Source organism: Equus asinus, chromosome 7 (assembly GCF_041296235.1).
Source record: "Equus asinus isolate D_3611 breed Donkey chromosome 7, EquAss-T2T_v2, whole genome shotgun sequence".
NCBI lineage: Eukaryota > Metazoa > Chordata > Mammalia > Perissodactyla > Equidae > Equus > Equus asinus.
The window spans coordinates 8,882,041-8,905,329 of record NC_091796.1 but is presented as its reverse complement, the minus strand read 5'-3'; the positions used below and the strand labels follow the sequence as shown (position 1 = coordinate 8,905,329).

The window sequence follows — 23,289 nt, the reverse complement described above, 5'->3', positions numbered from 1 at the left end:
ATAAATGTATCTACTTTTTCCTCTCCTCCACCTTTCTATATGGATTCAGTAAAACTCACTCCCAGGATGGTGGCCTGCATTGGTGTCACGGGACCTCTCCATGAAACATTGCTACCTGGATCACATGGGAGTTAAACTCCCGATCTTGGCCCTAAACTTTATCAGTGCTCCCTGCAAAGCGACAAAAATAAGTTATAGACTCAACAATGTATCCCACTGTGGAGGAGAGAGTTAAAGAAACTGGTCTGTGATCCATTTCTCTCCTGGGTAACCCTAAAGGGACCTCCGGGAGGAGAGAAGGAAAGCAGGTGATCCAGTCTAATCTTGTAAACATGCTGAGTGACCTCCTGGTAAATAGACTAATGGTATTTGCTGGGAGAGATTCCCTAACTGTGGAATGCTCTTGGGATGCTCCTAGTTTACGGTTGCCTATGGTGAAAAAAGCTACAACCTATGGACTTATGAGGCAGAGTTCCCTAATAGTTGGGATATAAAGTAAAGATATTTCCTAACTCAGAGCTCCCTGCTGGGTGTACATGCTTCACTTGGAAACCTAATGTACCTGGGATGGAAAGTCCACATCCAATGCCAGAAGGAAGGTCCCGAGGAGCTTCCTTGGATGTCCCAGACCTCTTCCTGCCTTGGATGTGCCTGTTGATTGTGGTAAAATTTGATAACTTAGTAAAACCTCCTGACTATCTGATCCTTTGGGTTGGCTCACCCCCAAATTGATAAAAAATGGCTGACAGGGAAGAAGTGAAATAAATTCAGAACAGAAATTATGGTCCCTTAATGTTCCTTATAAATGAGCAATCCCTAAATATAAATAAATTTTACTAATATATCTGGGTCAGATGAAAAAATAGTAAATAAAATGGATATTTCAAATAGATATTTATTAATACCAATATACTACCTTAGTTGGATAATAAAGACCTGAGAAGGAAATTTTGTAGGGCAATTCATCTTGATCATTAAATATTTAACAATATTTTTATATGATAAATATTTTATGTATGCAGCGACATTCTCCAAAATGTGATGAGTGTATTTGTCAATATATGAAGAACTTAGGTAAGTTGAATTATGCTTTCATTGGCTCACAGAATTACTCCAAGAGTACATGAATCAAGAAGGATTTGATGTGAATAATATGTAAGTGCATAAATCAAATCATGCCTTAGAAACTCATTTTGTATATTTATTTTTATTTGCTATTTCCATTGCCATAAATATAATTTAGAAAACCCATTGCCTAGGAAAAAGGATTAGAATGAAAAAGCCTCTATATCTCACCAAATTTGACACGCTGACATTATACATGACCTCACATTAAGGTCATGTAATGAAGTGGTTTAGACTGGTATATGAAATTGCAGGCGATCAATTCTGGGCTAAAATTCCCTTGTACAGGATATTTAACCCCTTTGAACTTCAGTTTCCTCATCTGAAAACTGGAGATTAATTTTGCCTAAGCCGGGGGGTTGTTTTTAGAATGAAACGAGATGATACACATAGAAAGAAATTTTCACAGTGCTTGACTTGCAGTGAGCAGGGTAAATGGGAGCTGCCCTTATTATTAATCAGGCCCATCAATGTCTTTTTTAAAATTTTAAGGCAGTATCTGAACTTAAAGGATACCAGCATTTTCTATTTTAAAAGAGAAATTAGAAATCAGGTGCCAGGGTGTTACACGCACATGCTAAACAAGGTAGCGCATGACCTGACAACTTTTCAAACTGAAGCATCAGTTCCCCGACCTCTCCAGCCCGGTTCTGGGTGGCAGAACTGTCAGTCAAGTGCATTGTTAACCACAGGCCTGAGGAGGGATGGGAAACACCACTTTTGACATTTGGCTTTGCAGATGAATGAATTCTTGCAACTTTACAGTCTTTGCAATAAAGGGCTCTCTCTAAAGTTACATTTGAAAGACTCATGCTCCGTTGCTCTAGAAAGAGGTTGTATTTGAAACAAGTCAAATCACGGTCTGAATTGGCCGTGGAGGCATTGAAAGTCCCCATTGACTTTCCACGTGCTTCCTCTTACCACCCTGAACCTATTCTGCTGTGCACAGTGATTTCTGAGGCTACTTGGTTCGCATTCATTGTATGACTCTTAAGACAATTGGCAGAAACTGGTTCATTCAGCAGAGAGCTGGAAAACAAAACCATTAGTAATTCTGCTGGAATTAACTAATTTATTCGTAAATATAAAGTCTAATCAAAAGAAAAAGAAAGAAATGCTTTAGAAACATCATTGCAGCAGCCAAATCCCAGCTCTATTCAAAGGGATTCATTCTGTTTCTTGCAACCTTGCTTAGCAGGCTGAAAAGGAATTTCTCTCTCCCGGGGAGGCAGAGTGTAACCGAGACCCCACCTGGATGAAGCTGTGCCTCCGTGAGGAAGCCTTCTTTCCTACCCACCAGGATCTTGAGGGAATTCGTTGCTTGAAGCCCACTTAATCCATATTATTCTATTAAGCCCCACTTTGAGGAGTTAACTAGAAACATTTAGCTGAGATGGCACTATATGATGAGAACTATGGGGCATTTTCCTATGCAACTAACTTTAATTATACTTATAAATTATAAACTATAAATGTGTCACAATGACGTTCTAATATGGGTGTTTCTATTTCTTCCTCACAATGGAAATGGTGAAAACCTTACTCCAAAATAACTAAGGTTTTATTTTGTCTTCTGTCTTTATTGGTACAGGTTCTGCTGAGTCTAAACTACATCCACACTCTTCTTTTCCTATACTTGTCTACCTTAAAATGTCTCTGTGTTGCTAAGGACCCTTATTGCCATTTAAAGAAAATTCTCAGACTGTGCCTTCAGTTGCTCAAAGTTGCTTTAGATAGCAGAATCTCTGCAAAATTGGCAAAAATGTCTTCCTCTGGTTACTTATAACTCCTGCCCTAGAATGGTGTTTTAAATTCTGCTATATTTTGCTAACAATAATTTGTGAATTGTTTCTAATTTCCAAATGGATACCAAGTGAGCAAAACCATCCACCCCACCCCCAGCCCCTGGGGAACATTGATCCTGATTTCTATCCTATCTGTATCGTTTTGCTTTTTTCCAGAATGTCATTTAAATGCATGTCTGGCTACTTTCACTTAGCATAATGCCTCTTAGATTCTTCCATGGTGTTTCATTTATAGGAGTTCATTTCTTTTTATTGTGGTATGAATATACTACAGCTCCTTTATCCGCTCACCAGCTGAGAATTTTAAACATATTTTAGTTTCTTGCTTTCCATAAACTCTTGAGTTCTGGTTTTAAGGAAAATTCTCTCTCACTCTTTCTGTACCACAGACAGACTGACTCATTTTGTCCCATAAATATCTGGAATCCAGTGTAGACATATTTTTGAATAGTAATCTCTATACAATGTAATATCGCATGACAAAAAACTTTTGTGATACAAAGATTAATATGTAAAAGTATTCCTTAAGCCCCATTTCAAAAGATAGTTGTCTGTGAGTAAAACTTAAGCTTTGAGAATAAAAAGTATTTTGTGAAAGCAATAGATAAAATGGGAAGTATATTTCATGTTGCACATAATAAGTGCTTATAAATAACAAAAATTACTTAAAGCACATGGGTAATTGTTTTAATAGGTTTTATTATTAAGGTATGATAAGGCCATCAGAGCAGGAGATGATTGAAGAGATAGTTGTTACAGTTCCCACGAGCAGGGGGCATGCCATAGCATGGAGGGGGCGAAGAGGGGGAGCACGGAGTGGGTCAGGAGGCAGAGGGAGGAACTGTGGGCAAGAGCCTTTACTGTGGAACTGGTGAGGAGGAATGATAGGGCTGGCTGGTTTGAATAGCCTCAGCAGGCTCTGGGGCATGGGGCTGTCCCTCATTATCTGGTATCTGGTCCTGGGGTGATTAGTCACCCAGAGGAGGTCACTGAGCTCTGGATTGGTTGCTTTGCATTTGAAAAGCATGCTTGCAGGTGAGTTGTTTACTGCTTCTAGGAATCAGCTAACCCTGGGAGGGGCAGTCCCTCTAGGTCAAGAAAGCCCTAGATGTCAAAGCATCAGAACACAGAAAATAAAAGATACAGTTAATACAATAATATGTTTTATAAGTGTACTCCTTTAAAAAATGTAACGCTTTCAATGCTCTTTAAAATCAATAGAAAGTTGCCTTGTCTAGCCTCATGTGGCAGACAGAATTCCTCATCACAGCCGGTGGGAATTAGGGTAGAGGAATCTGCGGTGTCCACCTTGAGGCTTGGAGACACTGAAGAGTAGATTTGCCTCTTTGTGCATTTGAAGTTCTTTTGAGGGGGATGGGAGGAAAGAGTTGGAGTAGGAGCACGCAGGGGCTGATTGAAAGCTGAGGGAAACAGGCAGTTTCCATGCAGCAAGAAGAAGCATCAAGTCGTTCAATCCTCCATCCAGAAAGCAGAAACTCTTGTGTGAGTTGGAAGTAACAATAGAGCACATTTTATCAAGAAAGGAACTATGAGGCAAGGTTTGGAAATAACAAGGTAGTAAAATTGTTAGAGAAATTAAGATGAGGCCTCTATATAGTTTTCAAAAGGAAGCATGTTTTATGCCACACCCATCAAAAGAGTGAGTAATCACTTTCTGTTGTGTTAATAGCTTTACTTTTCATAAATAGAGGAGAACTTGCCTGGAGTTTTTCTACTAGTCATGAATTCTACTATTCAGATGAGCCCAATATTATTCACTATAAATATCTACTTCATATCCAGTCTGCTAATTCTCTATTTGCCCCTAATTTTTTAATGGTACCGAAGACAGCATTGACCTGGATGAGTACTGGAAAAGAGAACCAGGAGGACCATCCAAATTGATATATAAATATATTAGACTCTGAGAAAAAAAGAAAACTGGAGTCTTCTCAAAATCTAAATGGCTAAGACATTGGGAGTCCAAAATCATGGTTTAATATATTCTTGATCTTAATGATTCTAGAATCTTAGAAGAGGGAAGAATACAATTAAATTATTGAAAGCAAAAAGTAAGCAATACCTAAAAGTCCTAGATCCCATGTGGTTGACGAGTGGTTTACATTAGCATTAATTCTCATCCACAAAACAGGCTTTAGAGATTAAGCATGGAACCATGATTTAATTTGGGTTGATGGTGTTTATATATATTTTATTACCTGACTTATATTATTAAGCACAATAATTGCTAGTGGTTTCCCAAGATGTTATAGTGTTATGGTGATCTCGATAGACAGATTGCTCTAGATGTGCTCTTTGTTTTTCCCTTACCCCCACCTTTATACAGGTGACCCCTTCAATAGTCAACCCAGTCTTGTGACCCAAGCCTTCTCTAGCACATTCCAGCACTCTCCCTGCACAGCATACTACTTCTATTACAGTGCTTATTATCTTAGATTGTTTTTTACTTTTACTTATTTATTTATTGCCTCTCCTACTAACGAAGCCCTGGAAAGCTGTTGCTGTAACTCATTTGTCTCAGAATCAGTTATATGTACATATAAATTAAATATAGGACTAATGGATTTTCAAAGTACTATGATTTTTAATTGCAAATAATTAAATCTTAATTTATATTACATTTATTTCTCAAAAGATTGAAGTAACCGTCTTTATTTTAGCCTGAAGTTAAAGTTTTGATGCTATAATTTACCAAGATGTCCTTCAGCTCCTGAGTCATTCTGTCAGCAATTCTAATTCAAAGTGCAGAATTTACAAAGGCAGGATCTTGAAGAAGGCAAACATAAATTGTCTCAGAAGGAAGATAATATGCATTTTAGGCCTCAAATTATTTTAATAAAAAGTCTATTGCACAATAAAAAATAATCAGAACACAGCGAGATAAGACAACAAGAAGAACTAGAAGAAACAAGAGACAATAAAAACAAAGTCAAAGAGACACCAAATCCTGGAGTTATATACAGACTTCAAGGTAAATGCACTCAGTATTTAAAGAGATAAATGACAAGATTGAGAATTTAGTCAAAAAACTGGAAACTATTTTTTAAAATGAGAGAATTTCAGAGCCTATAAATACAATGTTCCAGTAACCTTTCTACTATCTGAAACAGTGGCGTAAAACAATGAAAATCATTATCAGTATTCTTAATATTGCTATCATCATCACCATCTCTCAAAATGTGCAGAGTTGACTGGCTTCAGCTAAGCAGCTCTTGCTCCTTCAGTTCTCTCATGTGTTTGCAGTCAAATGGAGGCTGGGGATGGAATTGGCTCAAAAGCTTCCCTATTCGCATCTCTGGAAGTTGATGTCATCTTATCTAGATCTGCCCTGGGAAGTAAGCTGGACACTTATATGTAGCCTCCTCAATGTGGCCTGTGCTTCCTCAAAGCATGATAACTGGGTTCCAAGAGCAAGCGTCTCAAGAAAGAGGGGGTCAGGTGGAAGCTGGCTTTCATGACCCAGAATCAGAGGTCATACAGTGTCACTTCTATTGCATTCTATTCACTAGAAGTGAATCACTAAGGCAACCTCAAATTCGATAGGAGAATAAGAATCCTCCTTTTGATAGACGCAGTGTCCAAAAATTGTAGGCCCACGCAGCACATTAGACTACAAACATTATTGTCTAATTAGATGTGAATAACTGCAGATTAGACATACCTGAAAAAATAATTAATTAATGGGAAAAAGGTCAGAAGAAAATATTCAGGGAAAAAAAACATAGACAAAAGCCTGGATGAGAACATAGAGGATTCTTATGTTTAATTGGAGTCTCAGAAGAAGTGAGGAGAGAAAATTGAACAGATGCAAAATTTGAAGATATAAGGGCTGAGAACTTTCAAAAATAATAAAAGACATCATACCATAGAGTCAAGAATTTCTACTAAACCTAAGAAGGAGAAATAAAAAAGAAGACTGCACTTAGAAAGAAACAGGTTATTTTCAGAGGTTACGGTGTAAGTTACAGCTAATAGCTCAACAGAAATTATGAAAGCCAGAAAAAAATAGAATAATACATTTAAAGTACCAGTGGAAATAATTGTCTACTTAAAATTCTATTCTTAGTGAAAATATTCTTCAAGAGTTAATGCAAAATAAAAATATTTTATATAAACCAAATTGGAAAGCAGGTCTTCACCAGGGGAAATACAGACATAGTCAAAAATATACTTCATGCAAAAGGAAACTGTTCCCAGATAGAAGATTAGAAATGCAGTATTGAATAAAGATAAATGAAAAGAGTAAAGATATGAAACTGAAAAAGCTGATTCTGAAAGTTATATGGAAATGAAAACAGAAAAACTCATATGAATTAGCCAATTCATTCTTGGAGAACAAGCTAAAAAGACATGCCTTACTAGATATTTAGACATATTATAAAGCTAAACTATTTAAGACAGTGTAGCATTAGCACAGGATTAGATCCTTGGCCATTGAAAGAAATATACACACTCTTACAGATATTTGTTTTACAGCAAAGATGGTACTGGAGAGCACTGGAGAATAGTCAGTCTCTTTAACAAATAGTGCTAAGTCAACTAGATAATCTTAGGGAACAAAATGTAAATTGACCCAACCTCGAATATATAAGCACTAGTAATATTAACTACAGATAGGTTATAGATTTAAAATGTGAGAGAAAAATAATATACTTTTTGGAATCAAACAGAGGAGAATATCTTCACAAACTCAAATGAAAAATACTTTTAAAGTAGAATTCCTAAAACACTGGTAAAATAATCCATAGATTGGACCACATTAAAATTAAGAATATTAAGAAATTCTGTTCATCAAAAGACCATGGAGGGAGGGGCTGGCCCCGTGGCTGAGTGGTTAAGTTCGCGCGCTCCGCTGCAGGCGGCCCAGTGTTTCGTTAGTTCGAATCCTGGGCGCGGACATGGCACTGCTCATCAGACCATGCTGAGGCAGCGTCCCACATGCCACAACTAGAATAACCCACAACGAAGAATACACAACTATGTACCGGGGGGCTTTGGGGAGAAAAAGGAAAAAAAAAAAAAAAAAGACCATGGAGGGTGTGAAAATTCAACATAGTGTGAATGAAAATATTTGCAACATATATGATTGATGAAGGGCTCATATCCAAACCATATAATGAACTCCTGAAAAGAAGCAAGAAGGAAAAGACAACCTAGGGGAAAAATGGACAAGTTACTTGAACATTCCTGGAGAAAGAATATCCCAACAGTCAATAAAAATAATAATGTCATTCAGTCTCGTTATTACTCAGGAAATTACAAATTCAAGTTCTGGTGAGATAAGACTATCCTCACTCAATAATGGCTACAATTAAAAAAGACTGATAATACCAAGTGTTGATGAGGATGTGGAGCAATTGGAACTCTCACCCATCATAGTAAGAGTGGAAATTTGTATAATCAATAGTTTGTCGTTACCTAGTTGGAACATACATATACTCCATAACCAAACAATTCCACTTCCAGTTAGATGCCTAATAGAAATGCTGCACATATCCACCAAGCGACATGTACTCAAGTATTTATTCATTTGGTAAGAGCCTCAGTTTGAGAATAACCCGGATTTGCTTCAGTGGAAGAATGGAAAAATAATTTAGCATAATCAACCAATAGAATACTTCAAAAACAATGAATGTATGCAACTGCATGCATAAACATACCACTTTGAGTGAGCAAAAGAAGCCAAACATGAAAGAATGAAATTGGAAAATCAGCAAGACTAAATTACAGTGTTTATGGATGCATAATTAGATAAAAAACTAAAGAAAACCCAGGAAGCTATTGCCATAAATGTCTAGTTAAATTAGAGTGTAGAAGGGAGGTGGTAGGAATGGGGGAGCACAACATCTTGGATGCTATGTTCTAAGTTTTGACTAAGTGGTAGTTATACTGGTGTTTGATTTCTGATATGTCATTGAGCTCTTCATTTATGTTTTATCTCATTTTCTCTATACATGTTTCTCAGATCTAAAAACTTAATAAGAAAATATTAAAATTATATTTTTAAGAAATTTGTTATTTTTAGACATCAAAATTTTGAGACCTATTTCAGGATACTGAAAGAACACATTGTGAAGCATGATAATCCTACAGTGTGTATCTGTTAAAATATTGCGCTATTGTAATATTAGGCCAACTTTGAACTCATTACCTTTACCTCCCAACTTCTGAACTGAAAGGAACATTTCCTGGGTAATACGATTATGACAAGTGGTTAAGTGGGGAACAGTATGACGTTAGCATTTTCCTTTTAATCCTATATGTTAATTCTAAATTTAACTGTGTGTGCTTAAGATAATGAGGAAAGAGTCGCTAAGGTGAAAAATAGACTATCTTGGTACAAAACGCAGATCATTTAAGTCTAAGTTACCATTGGCGCAGAGTATGAAAGTTGGTTGATTTCCTCAAGGTTAGGCAGGTATGAGTTCACACAGTTGAAAGTCTGCCATCCATCTTTCACCATAATTTACGTGAACATAATATTCAGTCAATTTATTTGTTTCTTCATACGATCACAAAATTTCACAGTTGTTGAGTTCCAGATTTTGAAGTAACTTCAGCATGATGGTTTTAGATCATGTTTCCCTTAAAAGCCTGTTTCTTGAAATCCACATCAAAGCTTCAGAAGATTTCCCGTGAGGCCGTTCATAAGAGTGGCAATTTTAATCAAATGAACATACTTTAAAATCTAAAGAGGTAGACTATGTGAATTCCTATAGAAAGGACTAAAAACAACCAGAAAGGAGGGATTTTTCTTTATTCTTAAAAATGCCCTGTATAGAGCCTGCCCCCAAAATGTATTTGTAGATTCAACCTTGACATTTTAATAATATTTGTCCTTAATGTTGCTGGTGTTCACTAGCGTAAAGATTGCACATAAATTCCAAAGCTTGCCTTTATCGGGCCATAAATAGGAAGAGCCTATCCTCACGTACCTAGGGCACTGTACAAGCGTTTAGATTAAAATGTTCCCTCCCGTGTTATCATCAGAGAATGACATCTAAATCATATACACCTAAAGCCCTCCTCTGAAAGGTCTTTTCTTCAACAGCATGTGTCTTCCTGGCATATTTTGGGCATAGGACACCCAAAAGTATTTGCTTAATTATTTGGAGATGTTTGTAGCCTAAGTCAAATATTTACTTGAAGAGTGAGAATTTCTTCTTTTTGGTTTTTTTTTTTTGACTTACCTTCTCTTCCAACGGCAGGGGCTTGATGAAGTACTCAACAGAGGTTCCAAGACAGCTAGCTATAGATCTGGCCCAAACTTAAAATAGAAATAAACATTAGATTTCCCATAAAAATATGTTTATGACAATATAAATTAGAAAAATAATTCTTTGGTTATCTAAAATAAAAAAGTAAGTGTAATTTACTTTCTCTAATCACATTGTGCTGTTGCATGCAGTACACGTTCAGGTCTGTTTTCTAACTGCAATAAGCATTTTCATCTCTCTGTCTTGACACTAGTCATCCATCAAAAAATGCTAATTATATTAGTTATTTCCTAAGCTGGCTCCCTTGGAAGAAATTTTTAAAATGCAGTAGAAGCATTATTGTGAATTTACTTAAGGTATGTATTTCATGCATTTATTGATGAGAACAAAAAAAATAGAGAAAGTAACCACCAGAAACTTATTTTTCTTGCGGTTACAAAAGACAACCTAAAAATAAATAAATAAATAATGTAAATAGCGCTATCTTTTCAAATAGAATCAAGTTACAGAATCATTGAAAGTTGATTCTCTGTAGTGAGAACTATGAATATACTGGATAAAACCAGTTTGATCTGTCTTTAAACAAAGAAGCTTAATTTATGAGGCAATTCTTATACTGGAAAGGGTCAGTTCAAGGGTACGTATGGATTTAGAGGAAATTGAAAGCTTCCTCAAAAAAGATATGGTGTTGTTTCTCACCTCTTTTCAGTGGGGATCTTAATTTAATTCCACATTATAAAGTGAAATTGTATGTTTGGGTCTGTGTGTCCCTTTGGGTCACTGTTGAAGAGCTTTGATACTCTTAGTTCTTTCTTCAAGGAAGAAAATGATGCTTTACACTATTTACACTTCCACCTTTGAACTTTGGGTTCATATTTATAAAAAAGGGTATTATCCAGGTAAGTTATTACTCTTATCTTCAAGTGAGTGCCTTCACACAGCCTAGCAACTCCTCCTTGACGTAGAGGACGTCAGCGCTGAGTGTAAGCCTGAAGCCTCAGGCTGGGCGTGCTTTGCCTTTGATCTAAAGCTAGGAGGACATTAGTGAGCAAGCTTTAAAGACAGCTCTGAGGTCTTCTCTCCAAAACGCCCCTCTCCTTGGTATTTCTTCCAAAGACTTAACGTGGACTGGACCAGCATGATATTTCTGATGCACCAAACATCCAATAAACAAAAAAGCACCGCTGGAATGTCTCAGCCTAGTTGTTATCACAGTTTTCTGGAGAATCCTTAAGGACTACACATTGTGAGCTCGTTCTGCCTAGATAGTCATAGCTCAGGATGGAAAAATATTTGGGTGACATTTATTGTCACATTCCGTTTGATTCAGCTATGGGCAAGCCCTCCTGTCCCAAACCCAAGATTACATGGCATTAGCTTCCATCTAGACATACTCTTTGACCTACCTTGAGAAATCCTCTGAGCCAAGGGCCTGGTGTGTTTAAATTCTGTTCTCTCTCTCTCTTTCTTTTCTTTTTTTTTTTTTTTTTGAGGAAGATCAGCCCTGAGCTAACATCTGCTGCCAATCCTTCTCTTTTTCATGAGGAAGACTGGCCCTGAGCTAACATCCGTGCCCATCTTCCTCTGCTTTATACGTGGGACACCTTCCTCAGCATGGTGTGCCAAGCGGTGCCATATCCCCACCCAGGATCCAAACCAGCAAATCCCAGGCTGCTGAAGCAGAATGTGTGAACTTAACTGCTGCGCCACCAGGCTGGCCCTCTATCTCTTTCTTAAGACTATAGTCCACAAAGCTTATTTCTCTTATGCTATCTAATCTTCTCTTTTTTGGCTCTTATTATATAATGTTTTCACATTTCTACCTTTAACTAATGTGCAACATGCAAAATTACGTGTTGACATACGTGGCCAACATTTCTTTGGAAACTCATATGTTTAAAAATTTCCCACTGCTTAGCTTCCAACCTTTCAAGTATTGTGCTCTGAGCAAAATTACTCCAGCTGTGCTGGAGACTCCAGGAAGCACATCTTCCTGAGACCTTCTTGAAGCATTTTTTTCTACCATCGGGACATTTTGATAATAATAATGTATGATACAAATCATTTATTTGTATAACATAATATTTTTAAATAACTTTCCTGTTTTTCTTATTTGCAAAGAATGTTTCCATCAGCTATCTGTTGCTGTGTAACAAGTCACCCAAAATTTAATGGCTTAACCAACAACCATTTGTGTTCATGAGTCTATAGGTCATCAGTTCTGCTCAGCTGGGCCAGGTTCCACTCGTTCTTGCTGGGTTGATCATTCTCCTGCAGTCACTTAGCAGCTTGGCTGGAAACTGGGTGATTGAAAAGGCTGTCTACTACTAGTTTAGCATTAGCAGGACATGTGTCTCTCGTCATCCAGCAGGCTACCGGGCTTGTTCACACAGTGGTGGGTTCCAAAGCAGCAAATGAGGAAGCCGGAATGCACATGTGCTTTCTAAGTTGCCAACCATGTCTCATTTTCTGTGTTCCCATTGGCCAAAGCAAGCCACAAGCCTGGCACAGAATGAAAAGATGTAGAAACATGCCACCTTTGATGGGAGGAGCATCAAAGGCAGGTTGCAAGGGCATGAATACAGGATGAGAAGTAGTTTGTGACCACTTTTGCATTCCACAAGAAACGGCATTATAGATAGAGGGTAAGCTTTGAAGTAGGTACATAATGCACGCTAAGTATAATTATTTTTATCATTAGCATCATCCTTATTATTGCTCATCGTAGCAATCTTCTGAGATGTGCTAGATGTATATATTATTTTCCTTACTTTATAAATGAGAAAACTGAGGCTTAGAGAGATTAAATAACTTGTTATAAATTAAGTTTAGGCCCAGCAATAAAGAAATGATCTACTCCGAGTTTGAGGAAGATTCAGTGTGGGAACTATTTAAAGAGGTGTGGGCGTGACTAGGAAACAAACATGGTGATGGAGCGCCCCGAGACTAGCCACGGAGAGAAGCTTACACTGCCTCCCCCCAGGCCTGACGGAACAAGGAAACCAGAACCCAGAAAGAACTTGGACCCTTGGGGGATGAAACACTGCCAAAACCACAGGGCAGAAACAGGAAGGACAGGGAGGGGAAAAATACCTGGGCTGCTCCCTCCCACTCTCCTCTCTTCTGTCAATGCCCCTCTTTGTGCAAAGCAGAAGGCACGCAAGCCCAGGCCTATAGAAATCAGCTTCCCTAGAGCACAGCGCCAGGCAAACACATCAGAAAAGGGTAGAGAATAGATAGCAGGGTACAAACAGAGAGCAATCAATACCTTCAAGGTCACATAAGTCATTCTTAACACATGCAGAAAAGAAACCCCTGTCTATAGAGCCTGAATCCAGAGCTTTTTTCAACTAGAAGATTTAAGTGGTAAATTATTAGATTCTTTTCTTTGACATGTGTTTGCATTAACAGCAAAATACTTCATACCTTTAAAGTTAAATTCAATCACATTTATGTTAATTTAAAGAATTAATAACATATATTCAGCACCAAAATCTAAAAGGACAGCAGAGGATCCTGAGAAAATATATATCATTGCTCTATTAACTATTAAAACTGGTTCAAAGTGAACCCCACAATAACGTAGAAACTCTGAAGAAACAGGGAATTTTCACTACAAGAAAGTCTGTTTTATTACTCTTTGTGCCAAGGTAAATGGCCATGTTTTAAATAGAACCCCAGAGAAAAATACATGGTCACCCAAGTCCAAAATCAGAAACTAAGCCTTGATATTTATTCCACTCTTGATCATTTATAAGTATTTCTTACCTACTGCATTTCTGTTAAATATACAGAAAGCTGACAACAGGTATAGTTATGGGTTATTTTGCCTGCAATTTGAACGCCATCGTCTGCATGCTCTGCTGCACTAAATATAATGAAACTCCGTATAGGGAGAGAGAGCACAGCCCCTGAGAACAGAAATGAATTTCAAAAAAGGCAACATTGCTAGAGCTAAACAATCAGAACCTTCCACTGCAGGAGAAACAGGTTGAAAAATGACCTTTACATGAGCTGGTGAAATCGCAAAGTATTTTTTGTTCCCTTCTCAAATATTGTCTGTGTTGGTGAAGCAGAAGGCAGATTCCCCCTGTGGAAAACTGCCACTTTACCAGGGGAAGCAGTTTTTCACAGGCAAATTCTCTGACAGGGACAATTGCTCGTTTGACAGAGCGCACGCTAGGGTGTGGGTGGGAAGGCCAGAGTTTGAGAACAGAGAATGCCATCACCAAACGGAAAATACCACCTCATCGGAGACATGGCAGAGGCTGGTGATGTTCAAAAGTGCAGCCAGAAGACGTTTGCCCAGGAGGACATCTTAGCTCTCCAAGTGCAGCAGTGCTCTGGGGAAACCATCTCTCCTAACCACACTAGTATCTTTCATTTCCCGGTGCTTGGGAGTGTTCAGAATGCTCTCACATTTTTGATCTTCACAGCAATCCTAAAAGATGTGTAAAGCAAATAGTGTTACAGATGAGCAGCCAAAGACTTGGATGTCCGGTGCCTTTTACGAGGCATCCCCACTGAGCCCAACACCTCTGGCTCCTCATCGTGCGTCTCCCCAGGATGCAACCTGCCTTTCCCGGGTAGCGCCTCGTCCTTGCAGCTTCTCCTTCCACTGTATTGCAGCCTGGGGCTGCTCAGTCTATTCACCTGGTCTCATAACCTCCCCCACTTCCTTTCACGTAAACACTAATTGAACAGAAACAGAGGAGATTTGCTTTCCCATTTTCTCTTGCTTTTTCTACCTTGCTAATTCCTTCTCTCCTTCAATCTCTAGGAAAACCTAATGAAAATGGCAAGAGAAGTAATCATGGGGGATTGAAATGAGGAATCAGTCCCTAGATGGAAAAAAATAGCATGAATTATATAAACATAAGATAACTTTACAGCTCAACCGTTTAGAATTGTAGACCATAGAGCAACACAAAACGTTATATAATTGAGATTCTCTGACATCCTTACATGCAATAAGAAAAGTGAAATCATATAGATATTACTTAGCTGCACGCAATCGTTCGTTCACAGAGAAGACAGCATCTAAAATGAGCACTTCGCGGCAGTTTAACAGCTAGCAAAGCTGAAAGGAATGTTTTTCACAAAGATTGCTTTGATCCGTGATAAGTATTTACAATATGCAGCCAAAGGCTGTGACCATTAAGAAAGATAAAATAAAATGTATCCTACGTGAATTTCCATTAGATCTCAAAGGTAAGAGTAAATTTCTCTCCACTACTTTTCTTATGGCGTTTTTATTCCATTCTTGACAACAGTTGGTGCTGGGCTGAGAATGGTAGAAAAGATGCCAGGGAATTCCCACCTTTTTATGCTTCTACGGTATTTCATCCTGAGCAGGGACAGCAGCCACACAGGGTGCTGGGAGGCCAGCTCATCTGTCATCTCCCTCTTTCTGCCTGGCCACTTAGGGAGAGAAGCTGAAGAGCCTAGAAGGGGTCCAGTTGTCAAATTAGCTGCGTCAGGTGCCCTACCCAGATCTTGCCAAAATTATAGGGAATGTTACTTGGGATTTTCTGTGTCCGTGCAGCCATATACTGGGCCAGGCAAAGTGCCCTGGATACAGTGAATGACAAATAAATTTTGTTGAATGACTAAACAAGCAAATGAGGATTTGGTCCTGTAGGAAGGCTCTCTGTGGGCCTTAGTTGTCCCCTACATTCTATGGAGCAGGAAACCATCCTGGGCTTGCTATAAGAGCACTAGTTTTCAAACTTAAATGTGCAGAAGCATCATCTAGAGTGTTTAGTTAAAATATGGGTTCAGTCTCCATTATCTGAAATCTTACAGAATCCAAACACATGAAATAAAGTGTACCTGGCATCAGGCAAAATGGAACAGAGACCTAAAACTTCAGGAAGAGCCTGCACACCCTCGCTGAGATCTGTTCACCCTCTCCTGTGCCTCTCCTTCCACAGCTGAGCATCCAACACTGATATTATTACCCCCGCGTCCCAAAGCTTAAGTCACTGAATGGGGAGAATTGGATTGTCTCACACGCCTGCAGCTGAAGTTATCAGGGATTGCAGTCAGTACATTCAGCCGGGCTGTGGGCAGGGTGAGCAAGGAGAGGTACATCTAGAATATTCTCTGATGATGGGACTCTGAAAATATTTTTTACATTTTAAAGGTGACTCTGTTTTCTCTGCTTGTTCTGGTCTTGACTCCCTCCTTTCTGGCTCCTGGGACCTTTTCTGTTCTCAGGTTATAGCCAGTTTGTTCACTGAAAGATGCTCTTGTTTAAATAATCATTTTCTCGACTCACTCTGTGTTGATTTTTATCACCATTTGACTCACTGACCTTTCCCGAGCATCTTTGTTTTCTTTAACTTTTTCTTTATTTGCTGCGGCTCTCTCTCGCCCCATACTGTTTCTCCAGTCTCTTAGCGAGCATTAATCTCACCCAAGAGATTGCTTTTAGTTAACCAATTCGTACTCTCCCGATTCCAGGTGTGAATGGTCAGAGCAGAAAGGATTCTGGTCCTAGGATATGCCTGCCCCAGTGACCCTTTCTTCAGGTGGACTCCTCTGGACTGGCTGAAACCTAGGTCACTGGAGCCTGTCTGAGCACAAGTATCTTATATGCTCAACATCTAATAGTACATTTTTGGCTTTGGCTCTTTCTGTGGTTTTCTGACAATGACAACAGGCTCTTTAGCAACAATATCAATCCAAATAAAATACATCCAATTCACTCCAAACCCTCAAGTGATTGTAGACGCTGGGAACAACATGGTGAAGGGATTGGAGAGAAGTGTGCGCAGAAACTTAGAAAAACTATTTTCCCCACAGATTCATGGAGAGACTACAGATCTGACCTGAGGACTATATAAATGTGAGATCACAGCATATGAAAACTTTTGCCAATTAATTTTCACAGACACGGGAGTGAGGGTATTACTGTTTGAAGCTGCAAATACTTTACAACTGTAGCCGGCTCAAGAATTTAATACAACTCAGTTGAGCGAGGAAAGAATTTCATACAACTCAGTTGAGCAAGGAAAATGCAGATTCTTTATTTTTTGTCTAATATTTCTCCAGAACCCCCTCCCAATGAGAAAGAGATAATTGTAACTTGCCACTTTAAATTGTCGTTTTCAGATGACTCATCTTGGTGGTACACTGGTGTCTTCCCTCTTCTTCTCAGTTTTATGTAGTTTTGTGTTGGAACATAATGAGAGTGTTACACGACCTTATGTAGTAAAGGAACCTCAGATCTGGCACCAGCTGGTCTGGTCTGACCCAGACTGGCATCTGCTGAAGTGTAACTGAACCCATTTGGTCCTTTGGGGGAATATGCTGGCACTTTCCACTGAAACCACTGATCCTAGAAATTTTCTTAGAGTCCTCACATCCTCTCTAAATGTGTTATCAATTAGACTAGTAGTCTTCTCCTGCCGCTGTTATCCAGGTCTTGCTGTGTTTGGGGAAGAGAAAATGACTCTTGGATCTACTGGGCAGTATTTTTCTTATTTTTCTCACTACAAACTGACTCAAGGCAAAAGTCCATGTGGATCTCAACAGAAAGAGAACTTGAAGAGTGATGTCCATAGTGAAGCAAAAATGAAAGCAGAAAGAAATTCCTCTTTTAAAATAGATCTTTCTCCATTCTTTGCTCTCTCAACCACCCACATGGTTTTTGTGACATCAAGGACAAGTGTGTGGATCCCACTCTCCACCCTCAAACGCCCCAGAATCAGGATATCAGATTTCCACTGGCTTAGAGGAGGGCTGGCGACGTTAGAAGGCAAAAGATACGGCTGCTGTATTAGTCAGGGTTCTTTAGAGACACAGGCTAATAGGATATAGAGAGAAAGACTTTTATTATAAGGAATTGGCTCACACGATTATGGAAGCAAAGAAGTCTCGCTATCTGTAGTCAGCAAGCTAGAGACCCAGGAGAGCTGGTGGTGTAAATTTTTAGTCCAAGTGCAAGAGAAGACTGATGTCCCAGCTGGAGAATAGTTTGGCAGAGAGGGTGAATTCTTCCTTATCCCGCCTTTCGTTCTCTCCAGGGCCTCCAACGGATTGGATAGGGTTCACTCACATGGGGGAAGACAGTCTACTCCATTCGGTCTATTGATTCAAGTGTTAATCTTATCCAGAAACACCCTCACACACAGCATACGTCTAGAATAATGTTTAACTAGATGTCTGGGCACCAGGTGGCCTAGTCAAGTTGATACATAAAATTATCCATCACACCTGCCGTAAAGAGTGGGCTGTTGACTCAGCAGAGGCGATATCAGGACATGAGGCAGAGAATTTGAATGAGAATTTCCAATAGCAGTCATGTGACTGTTGAAGTCCGATAAATGATAGGTTGCACTGATCTGAGGTGGATGTAATGAACCTTGTTATGAACTACACATCATGCTGAAGTTCTATACATTCCTGTGTCATGAATTCCTGAGCAGCAAGATGACTCCAATTAACTCCGTTCTCTTTTCCCTTACACGGACATTACTAAGCAGGAAAAGTAAAGTACCCAAGATGAGACTGGAGAAGCACAACATAGTAAATCATGTTTTAATGACATTAGCTGTCTTTTAAAATACAAGTATAAATTGATGGCGTTTAGAGCAGACTAACCCCTTAAATGGAACTGTAAGTCAAAGCTTAGTTATGAACTTCTATATTTGAAAGAGACCTTATGAATCATGTAGCCGAACCTTCTTACTTTAAAAACAGAAATACTGACACTCAAAAATGCTAAGGATAGGATAAGTAATATTTTTTTCATTTATACAACTTCCATTTAACCTCTTTTTTAAAGTTTTCAATATCAGGGTCTCCTTTGTCATTTATTTGTTCCATCATTTGATGTGTGTGGGAATCTAGACACTTTATTTGAGGTGGATTGGAGGTGAAGGTGGATCAGGGGTAGAGGTGGAGAATAGATTCAGATATGAAAAGGAGTTGTATTCCCAGGAGTCAGTACCATAAGAAATACTGAATTGTTTCTTCTTTGTCTCTATATTTTTAGGGAGATTTTTGAGTCAATGTGATTTTCTTTCATTTCATTTCTTGTTTTAAGAGTCTACTTGGGAAGAAATCATGTAAAAATCAAGGAGATGAGATGTTAGAAGTGCTATATTCCAGGTTTATACCTGATTCATCAGGGGAAACAGAGAAGATCGGTCAATTCTTAAACTAAGATACATGACTGTGAACCTCAATGAGCACTAAAATTGTAAAATTGTAAAATGTATAAAATTGTATAGGTCAGAGATATCCAGGGCTAATATACAATGATTGATACTTTTCATGGGGAAATACAGATTCCATTTCTTAGCTTCTACTTTGAAGATGATTCAAATTATCTGTTCACCATATTTTCCATTCAGACTTTTTAAAGAAATACAATGTAAAGTTTAAATGAAGTTAAAAAATTAAGGTTTCAAATTTACTAACCTGGAATGAATGACATTTGAGATTATAAAAAAAAAAAATCTAGGTAATTGCATTTAAAATTCTTTAATTTTTAAAATTTAAGTAGATTCATTTTTTCACCATGGCACTAAATTTGAATTTCTATTTCAAAATAAATGAAAAAGCTGTAGGTTAAACATACGCCCACATCTTTCATAATACCAATCAGTATTTGCCCTCCATATCTTAGAATGATTTGTGTTGTGCCATTTTACTGGGTGGCTCATTTTGATAATGGCAGTAAAAGGCTAAAAGTTGTACTCTATCAGTGATCCGTCAACTAAAAAGCTCTAAAGAAAATTTTAACATGATAAGGATAACCAATTTAATAATTCTCAATCTCTAAAGGGGGTATTATATTATATATTTCATACAATCATCTACTCACAAGTTTTTAAATGAAATGATAAATACATGTATATATGTATATAATGAGATAAATACATTTTACATATAATGAGAGCAAATGCAATTCATGAGTTAATGTTCGTTTACTTATATCTTTTTTTAATATGATGTTTTAAAAGATTGTCAAGAAGTTAATACACTGCCTGACCCCTGGTTAGCTGGTGTTCAAAAGAATGTTAATGAGTGAACAAATAAAACCTAAGGAGAAAAGATAAGCCTTGATCAATATAAAATCAGGTATAATCTTCAATTTCTTTTCTATTTTGGCTGTAATTTCATCTATAGTCACTTGAGACACTGAAAGTATCTTTCACGTAATTAAAATATTACCTTAATTAACTATATTTAGAGCAAAAAGAATAAAAATGTAATTTTTAAACCTTAATTACATGCTCTTTTGCTCTGAGGGAATATAATGATCTCATTGTGAGGTTCCCCTCAAAATGATGAGGAGAAGCATAACCTCTAATTCAGTGACTAAATATTACTAACTTGCATGTTAAACTGTAAAAATTTCCAAACCATAACTTGGCAGTCAAATTCAGCTTAAAAGGGAGTATCATTTCTAAATGATAGAATGTAAACTTTCATTTGACTTGCTTTATTCTTTTCTCTTCCGTAGAAAAACAGGTTTGAGTATATATTGGTAGCTGTTTCATATGATACACACACAGCCTCTCTCAAGCAATTTTAAAATGACCCAGCGTACATCAGTTGGCAACATAACACTGGATCAGTTCTCTGTTTCCCTTTTGACTGTTTGGTCTCCTCCATTCAGAAGAATGCACTAACACCATAGGATCATGCTTCAAAAAAAAAATGTTACTCTCTTTTACATTTTAATTTGCTTTGTTTTTCCTATCAGGAACTATCAAATCAATATTGATCAGGTAGCCATCTTATTGATAATTTTCAAGTCATTTTGGTCCCAAACATAGATGGAGTTCGTTGGGTGCCTGTTGTAATCGACGCTGGGGGTTAAGGATGTTAAAACTCATAATCCTCAAAGAGTATCCAACATTTTTACGATAAAGCCACAGGGAGAGATATATATAGGATGAATAGAAAATTAGCTGTGAACCTTTTTAAATTTTTTTTCACTAAACTTTCATAAACATAAAATGCAACTGTATGATAATGATAATGGTAATAATTTGTGATCATGTATTGAGATAATTAAATAGCAATTAAAGTCTTATGACTTGTTTTACATCTTCACACAGTGGACTTTTCAGTTCTCAATTTTTGAGGCAGAAAGAAAAGTCAGTAGAAGAGCATCTTTCATTTATATTTTTTCAAGGATTTGCTAAAGCCAAAATTTCAGACTCTTTCAGGGAGACTCAATTGGCTTTTCCATTGAGTTGAAAAATCAAAAGAGAAAATTTGGAAGTAAGAAAAAGTAAATAGAATAGAAGAAAATTAAAACTTTGAAAATATGGAGCTATTGTAATTAATGTGATTGTCATTCGGCCCTCAGTGAGTACACAGATGGAGGAATTGTAGAATTTTGGAACAAATTTGTACCTTGGAGATCACTTAGATCAACTCTTTCATTAAAAAACTTAATTTTATAAGGAATGAAAACAGCTTTTCACAAAGCTAATTTGCAGCAGAGCTGGACTAAAATCAAGATTGCTTTGTAAGCCTGAGTTTCTCAGCTTGTTTGAGGGGAATCATAGTAGCCGTAAGGCACTGACAGTGAGTTCAACCCAGAACAGTTACCATATGCATTAACTGTGGGGCCATACAGAAACCCAGTCAAGAGGCAGAGAGCGGGGCAAATGTTCTGCTGTACCTTCCTCCTTGCGGAGGACTTGACATGAAGTTGGGAGTGCAGGGAGGGTTTGATTCCAACTCAACAGTTTGGTTGATTGATTGATTGACCTTAATGTGCATTTTACTGGTACATCCATTGAGATATATGTCTTAGGAAGCTGAATTGACAGAAGAGGAACAGTGGCAAAGAGGGAGAGAGCCTTCAAAATGTTTTATCCTAAGCCCTGTCCTGAGCTCTCTCCACTACAAAAATCTTCATAATTGAAGAATTACGCATGTTTTTCTGCTTTTCATCTTGAACGGAAGCAAGCTTGCATAATGATAATGAACTTACCCTCCAAAATCCCGTGGCTAGGTTCAGATCACAGCTCAGCTACTTAAATTTTAATGACTGGGCAAATTCCTTCACCTCCTTAGGATGGTGTTTTCTGTAAAATGGGAGGCAGTGAGGGCCTTGTCAGGTGTGATGAGGCCCAATGAGGTAATGCACATACTGCATTTATCTCTGTGCCTGGCGCAAGTTGGTGCTCCATGGAGGCTGGCTATTATCATTCTCATCATTGCTATGATTGTTCTTGTTATTTCAATACATTACAAACCAGAGCTCTCTGCAAACCTGGTCCTCTTAAAAATTGCATCAGATGTTTGTGCTACACTGGAAAGAGATTAAATGTATATAAAAATGTATATAAAGTATGTGTGTGGGTTCCAATTTAAATTGGAAGGGAGGCCCTTAATGATCAGTTCAGTATTTTGTAAGTTTAACAGTAAAAGTGCATTTGCTAAGTGACAGAGACTGAGCTAAGCATATTCTAAACACCACATCTTCACAAAAAAAAAAAAAAAACTTGTGAGAATCCTCTGACCCTTGCTTTAAAAATTAATGTTAATTTAATTTTAATGAATTAAATTCAGTTAATAAATCAATAAGATTCCTTTATCTGTGATTATTTACATAAAGAAGTATCAGTGAAAAGTGTCCCAACCATACTTCTATGTCTGTCCTCTTCACTTCGCCCCCAATACCTAACACAATGACTAGTTTCTTGTGCCTTCTTGCAGAATTTAATGTACCTATGAGCAAAGATGTGTACAAATTCTCTCCACACATATTTTTTGTAACAAAAATGTTAATACACTATACATATTATTTTCACTTTGTTTTTTTATTTAGCAATATGTTTTAGATATCTGACCATTTCAGTACCAGTAGTAATAATAGTAGTATTTAATGAGTAATAAGTTACCAACACAGTTTTGAGATTTACATATATTAATTCACTATTCATAGGAAAAAATCCTCTGAAAAAAATACTGACATTGTACCTATTTTATATATGAGAAGTTATCTGTGTTGCGAGCTTCAAATATTTTTCCTAGTTTTTATTTTTCTTTTGATATTTTATGGTTTCTTTCTTATTTTGTAAAAAGATTTTTTCACAGGCAGATTTATCCATTTGTTCTTTTGTCACTTTTTGCCTTGGATCATA

General features: G+C 37.6%; 1 protein-coding gene across 2 annotated transcripts in view; it reads left to right on the top strand.

Annotated features, from left to right (window-relative positions):
• The window catches only part of DOK6 (docking protein 6), a 407,036-nt gene that overhangs the window by 277,222 nt on the left and 106,525 nt on the right, over window positions 1-23,289 (top strand). The gene's annotated exons all lie outside the window — the stretch shown is intronic.